This window comes from Procambarus clarkii, chromosome 92, assembly GCF_040958095.1.
Source record: "Procambarus clarkii isolate CNS0578487 chromosome 92, FALCON_Pclarkii_2.0, whole genome shotgun sequence".
Taxonomy (NCBI): domain Eukaryota; kingdom Metazoa; phylum Arthropoda; class Malacostraca; order Decapoda; family Cambaridae; genus Procambarus; species Procambarus clarkii.
Window position 1 is genome coordinate 3,495,077 of NC_091241.1, and position 6,816 is coordinate 3,501,892.

Below are 6,816 nucleotides of genomic sequence, written 5' to 3' on the forward strand. Positions count from 1 at the left end.
GGCACGAACGAACCAAACAAACAATTCAAAACAAACATCAAGCAAACATCATCTGATGCACAACCATACATGAACCGAAGCCCGACCATGCACAACCCGTAGCCCAAGTGACACCCCCGGAGCCCGACCAGTTATTTAACCGGAGCCCGACCAGTTATTTAACCGGAGCCCGACCAGTTATTTAACCGGAGCCCGACCAGTTATTTAACCGGAGCCCGACCAGTTATTTAACCGGAGCCCGACCAGTTATTTAACCGGAGCCCGACCAGTTATTTAACCGGAGCCCGACCAGTTATTTAACCGAAGCCTGACCAGTTGTGTAACCGGACCCTGACCAGTTGTGAAACTGCAAGCCTAGCATTTAAGAACCAAACAACCTCTTAAGAACAACCATGCATGAACCGAAGCCCGACCATGCACAACCCATGGCCCAAGTGACACCCCCGGAGCCCGACCATGCACAACCCATGGCCCAATTAAGTGACACCCCCTAGCCCGACCAGTTATTTAACCGGAACCCGACCAGTTATTTAACCGGAACCCGACCAGTTATTTAACCGGACCCTGACCAGTTGTGTAACTGAAAGCCTAGCAAGTATACATCTCATCCAACCCCCCAACCCCCCCACCAAGCTAAACAGCCTCAGGGCCCAATCAAAATCCATTCCTAGCTTGACCAAACAAAAGTCTCCTTAGCCCTACCTAAAATCTTCCACTTGCCCTAGAAACCAACTATGGAGTCATAGCAAACAAAAAATTGAGCTACGTATGAAAAAAGAAATCTGGTTTTCTAGCAAACATAAGTATTGAACCCTAGCAAACCAAGTCAGAATTCGGCTCAAAAATCACGCTCAGGAGTCAAATTTCCGACATTTCAGATATTTTGAAAACTGCGGGGGGGTTGGGGCAAAATATGACCCATCGCCGTTTTCAGTAATTTGCCTATTTTCGGTATAAAAGTTCGTAATTTGAAAATAAAAATAGGTGCAGAGAGTCAGAATTTGGCTCAAAATCACGCTCAGGAGTCAAATTTCCGACATTTCAGATATTTTGAAAACTGCAGGGGGGTTTGGGTAAAATATGACCCATCGCCGTTATCAGTAATTTGCCTATTTTCGGTATAAAAGTTCGTAATTTGAAAATGAAAATAGGTGCAGAGAGTCAGAATTCGGCTCAGAAATCACGCTCAGGAGTCAAATTTCCGACATTTCAGATATTTTGAAAACTGCAGGGGGGTTTGGGTAAAATATGACCCATCGCCGTGTTCAGTACTTTGCATATTTTCGGTACAAAAAGTTCGTAATTTGAAAAAGAAAATAGGTGCAGAGAGTCAGAATTTGGCTCAAAAATCACGCTCAGGAGTCAAATTTCCGACATTTCAGATATTTTGAAAACTGCAGGGGGGTTTGGGCAAATTATGACCCATCGCCGTTTTCAGGAATTTGCCTATTTTCGGTATAAAAGTTCGTAATTTGAAAATGAAAATAGGTGCAGAGAGTCAGAATTCGGCTCAAAAATCACGCTCAGGAGTCAAATTTCCGACATTTCAGATATTTTGAAAACTGCAGGGGGGTTTGGGCAAAATATGACCTATCGACGTTTTCAGTAATTTGCCTATTTTCGGTATAAAAGTTCGTAATTTGAAAATGAAAATAGGTGCAGAGAGTCAGAATTCGGCTCAAAAATCACGCTCAGGAGTCAAATTTCCGACATTTCAGATATTTTGAAAACTGCAGGGGAGTTTGGGCAAAATATGACCCATCGCCGTTTTCAGTAATTTGCCTATTTTCGGTATAAAAGTTCGTAATTTGAAAATGAAAATAGGTGCAGAGAGTCAGAATTTGGCTCAAAAATCACGCTCAGGAGTCAAATTTCCGACATTTCAGATATTTCGAAAACTGCAGGGGGGTTTGGGTAAAATATGACCCATCGCCGTTATCAGTAATTTGCCTATTTTCGGTATAAAAGTTCGTAATTTGAAAATGAAAATAGGTGCAGAGAGTCAGAATTCGGCTCAAAAATCACGCTCAGGAGTCAAATTTCCGACATTTCAGATATTTTGAAAACTGCAGGTGGGTTTGGGTAAAATATGACCCATCGCCGTTTTCAGTAATTTGCCTATTTTCGGTATAAAAGTTCGTAATTTGAAAATGAAAATAGGTGCAGAGAGTCAGAATTCGGCTCAAAAATCACGCTCAGGAGTCAAATTTCCGACATTTCAGATATTTTGAAAACTGCAGGGGGGTTTAGGTAAAATATGACCCATCGCCGTTTTCAGTAATTTGCCTATTTTCGGTATAAAAGTTCGTAATTTGAAAATGAAAATAGGTGCAGAGAGTCAGAATTCGGCTCAAAAATCACGCTCAGGAGTCAAATTTCCGACATTTCAGATATTTTGAAAACTGCAGGGGGGTTTGGGCAAAATATGACCCATCGCCGTTTTCTGGAATTTGCCTATTTTCGGTATAAAAGTTCGTAATTTGAAAATGAAAATAGGTGCAGAGAGTCAGAATTCGGCTCAAAAATCACGCTCAGAAGTCAAATTTCCGACATTTCAGATATTTTGAAAACTGCAGGGGGGTTGGGGCAAAATATGACCTATCGCCGTTTTCAGTAATTTGCCTATTTTCGGTATAAAAGTTCGTAATTTGAAAATGAAAATAGGTGCAGAGAGTCGGAATTCGGCTCAAAAGTCACGCTCAGGAGTCAAATTTCCGACATTTCAGGTATTTTGAAAACTGCAGAGGGGTTTGGGCAAAATATGACCCATCGCCGTTTTCACTAATTGGCGTATTTTCGGTATAAAAGTTCGTAATTTGAAAATTAAAATAGGTGCAGAGAGTCAGTATTCGGCTAAAAAATCACGCTCAGGAGTCAAATTTCCGACATTTCAGATATTTTGAAAACTGCAGGGGGGTTTGGGTAAAATATGACCCATCGCCGTTTTCAGTAATTTAAATATTTTCGATATAAAAGGTTGTAATTTGAAAATGGAAATAGGTGCAGAGAGTCAGAATTCGGCTCAAAAATCACGCTCAGGAGTCAAATTTCCGACATTTCAGATATTTTGAAAACTGCAGGGGGGTTTGGGCAAAATATGACTCATCGCCGTTTTCAGTAATTTGCCTATTTTCGGTATAAAAGATCGTAATTTGAAAATGAAAATAGGTGCAGAGAGTCAGAATTAGGCTCAAAAATCACACTCAGGAGTCAAATTTCTTACATTTAAGATTTGTTGAAAACTGCAGAGGGGTTTGGGCAAAATATAACCCATAGCAGTTTTCAGGATTTGGCATATTTTCGGTATAAAAGGTCGTAGTTTGAAAATGAAAATAGGTGCAAAGAGTCAGAATTCGGCTCAAAAGTCACGTTCAGGAGTCAAATTTCCGACATTTCAGATATTTTGAAAACTGCAGAGGGGTTTGGGCAAAATATGACCCATCGCCGTTTTCAGTAATTTGCCTATTTTCGGTATAAAAGTTCGTAATTTGAAAGTGAAAATCGGTGCAGAGAGTCAGAATTCGGCTCAAAAATCACGCTCAGGAGCACGGTTGCCAGATCTAAAGTGCTCAAAGTAGCGAGCTGACGGTCTAAAAGTAGCGAATTTGTAATAAGAGTAGCCCAATTTTTTTTAGTGGATAGTTCATTAAGCATCCTCTATTCAACCAGTGAGTGGTGGTTTATTGTGCACCCCGAACCCCGACCAGTTGTGTAAGCGGACCCCGACCAGTTGTGTAAGCGGACCCCGACCAGTTGTGTAAGCGGACCCCGACCAGTTGTGTAAGCGGACCCCGACCAGTTGTGTAAGCGGACCCCGACCAGTTGTGTAACTGCAAGCCTAGCATGAACGAACCGACAATAAACATACTTGAACTTGAAGTGGACTTTAATGTTTTTTCGGCAGCTTTATTTCCTTAGTTTCCGAGCTGTTTTCTTTACCGTGTATGTTGTAATAAACTATTCCTATATTTACAGTTGTTTCTCCCTGTGAAGATTATTAAACAATGGTGATTATAAGGGCGCGGAAGTTCAGCCTGGCCAGGGCCGCCAGCAGCCTTTGGGCCCGCCCCAGCAGCACCCAGTCTTTAATTTGGCACCTTTGTGGCACCTTGGTGTAAGCCTAACATGAATATATACACACTGGCTGCCTGTACCCTACACAATGATTTATTATTACCTATTATTTTATCATTTAATTTAAATATTAAATAAAATAATTTATTTAATTATTATAGTAAGTACTTAATAATTTAATAATAAGTAGTAAGTACATAAAAATAATTAAAAGGACAGTTTAGTCATAGAAGATTCCTAGATTGGAATTCACTACTAAATTTCAATATATCCAAGTATTTTTAGTGTGAAATGCTGTTATTATATGTATAAATTGTTGTTTTAATAATATTACGCGTATAACCACTTGGGTTGGACGGTAGAGCAACGGTCTCGTTTCCTTACAGGTCCAAGTTCAATCCCCGACCGCCCAAGAGGTTGGGCACGATTCCTTTTTACCGTCCCATCCCAAATCCGTATCCTGATCCCTTCCGAGTGCTATATAATCGTAATGGCTTGGCGCTTTCACTTGATAGTTCCCCCACCCCCCTGAATAATATTACGAGAGCAGTATTTACGGGCTATTCATGCCCGTGCAACCTCTTGGGTGGCTTAATCTTCATCAATCGAGAGCAGTACGTCCTAACCAGACGTTATATGATGATATCCTGAACAGTTGATAAATAAAAGTAATTGCGTAACTCCAGTTATCTAATACTTATCATAAATGGTATAAAACCTTATCATAAGCCAAGGGATTTGTAGATCAGTGTTTAAAGGGAATTCGGAAGTAATAATAACACAGCTGATGCCATCTGTCGGCAGAAGAGAACACTATCAACTTTTTTTTTTTTTCTTTTTAGCAGGGATAATCCTGCGCGGGCCCTAAGCCTCTGGCTGGCCCACTAAGTGATGCTCGTTTCTGTTTTACCTGGGCGGAGGATGAGTATGTCATGACTCGTATGGTCGCTTCAGTAAGATTTTGCCATATGTGTTTAACAACTTCCTCTGCTCTGGTGAATCGAAGGTGAAATCTTAACGGGTTTGTAACTGTGCACTGTGTTAGATAATGTTCCAGTGGTCTGTCGGGCATTTCTCCACAGTGTTGACATTTCCTCTCACCTTCCGGAACCTGTAAGCCTATTTCCCATGCACATGGGTATCCAAGCCTGATGCGATGTAAGTGCACTTCTGTTGTTCTACTGCCCCCGTTCATCAAACTAAGTGGTTCGTAGTTGGTTGAATTCTTGTACCAACCCGCAGATCCTGATGTTGCAACTGCTGTGTTGTGGTCACCGTACATCATTCGCATTGCTCTGTTTCGAATCACTTTCTTCATCTGGGAGAGACTCTGTGGTATGTAAATGTCTACATTCCTCCTCTTAGTAGCAAGTTTTGCAGCTTCGTCTGCAATGTCATTACCTAATAGTCCCACATGACTTGGCACCCAGTTGAGAAGCACCCGTCGGCCTTGTCGTTTGAGTGTGTGCATGAATGATAAGACATTGGTGATCAGATGGATGTTATCACATATGTGTTCTTGTTGCAAGGTTTCAATGGCGGTTCTCGAATCTGTATGGATGATAACATGTTGTCGGTGTTCAGCAAGAGCATGTTCCAAAGCCTTTTGAATGGCTAGCATCTCAGTCTGTAAAGTCGAACACCCATTTGAGAGCCTCCAACTATATACAGAGTTTCCTGCGTTAACTGCAGCTCCGGTTTCCTGTCCCTGCTGGTCTACTGACCCATCCGTGAAGTAAGTGAGGCTGTCGGATGCCATGTTTGCTTCTATATGCATCTGTGCAATGTGACGTAGCAGATGAGGACTTGTCTGGTTCTTCTTCCCGTCAAGAGCTATAATCTGAAAGTCTGCTGGCAGAGATTCCCAAGGGGCTTGTATAACAAAGTCTGCATGTATGTCGTCGACACCCCTCTCAGTGACTGTGTTTGCCATATCGAATGTATCGATGGCGTTTATCGCACAATGGGTCCACCTGTTGCCATTGGAGGCTCTTCTGTCCAGAGTTAGTGCTCCAGTGATCATATCTTTAAGTGAACTGATTCTAGGTCTAGTCAATATCTTGGTCAGCATGCACGCAGCAATCCCCTTTACCCTTATTTCAATCGACGTTAGCTTTGTCTCTAGTCTTAGGTTCAGGATTTTAGTCCATCTGGGAGCACCTGTTATGACTCGCAATGCATCATTTTGAAGAACCTCAACGTTTGCCCACTGACCAGGAGAAAGAGTGAGTAAGGCAGGCGCTGCATAATCAACCAGGGAACGAACGGCGTGTATGTAAAACATTCTCAACACTCTGTGTCCCGCTCCTAGTCGGGGCCCTGCGATTGCTCTCATTATATTTATTCGTGACTTTGCTTTCTCCTTTAGATATTGAATTTGCTTATGGAATGTCATTTTAAAATCAATCCACACTCCGAGATATCGATATTGTGTAACCCACTGAAGGTTAATGTCCTGAATGCGTAGGTGCCTGTCTGGAGCCTTGCCACCTAGTCTCATCGCCTGAGACTTCTGTGCAGATATTTTTAGCCCTAAAACACTGCATTCAGATGTCACTTGATCTAAAGCACCTTGAGCTTTATTGAGAAGTGAAGGACCCGTAATGACTAATGCTAGATCATCAGCATAGCTTAGCAATGTAACCCCTTCTGGAAAGGACATGGTAACAAGGTTTTCCATAAGGATGTTAAAAAGACTAGGACTGAGGACTCCTCCTTGTGGAGTCCCATTCTCGTGCAAAT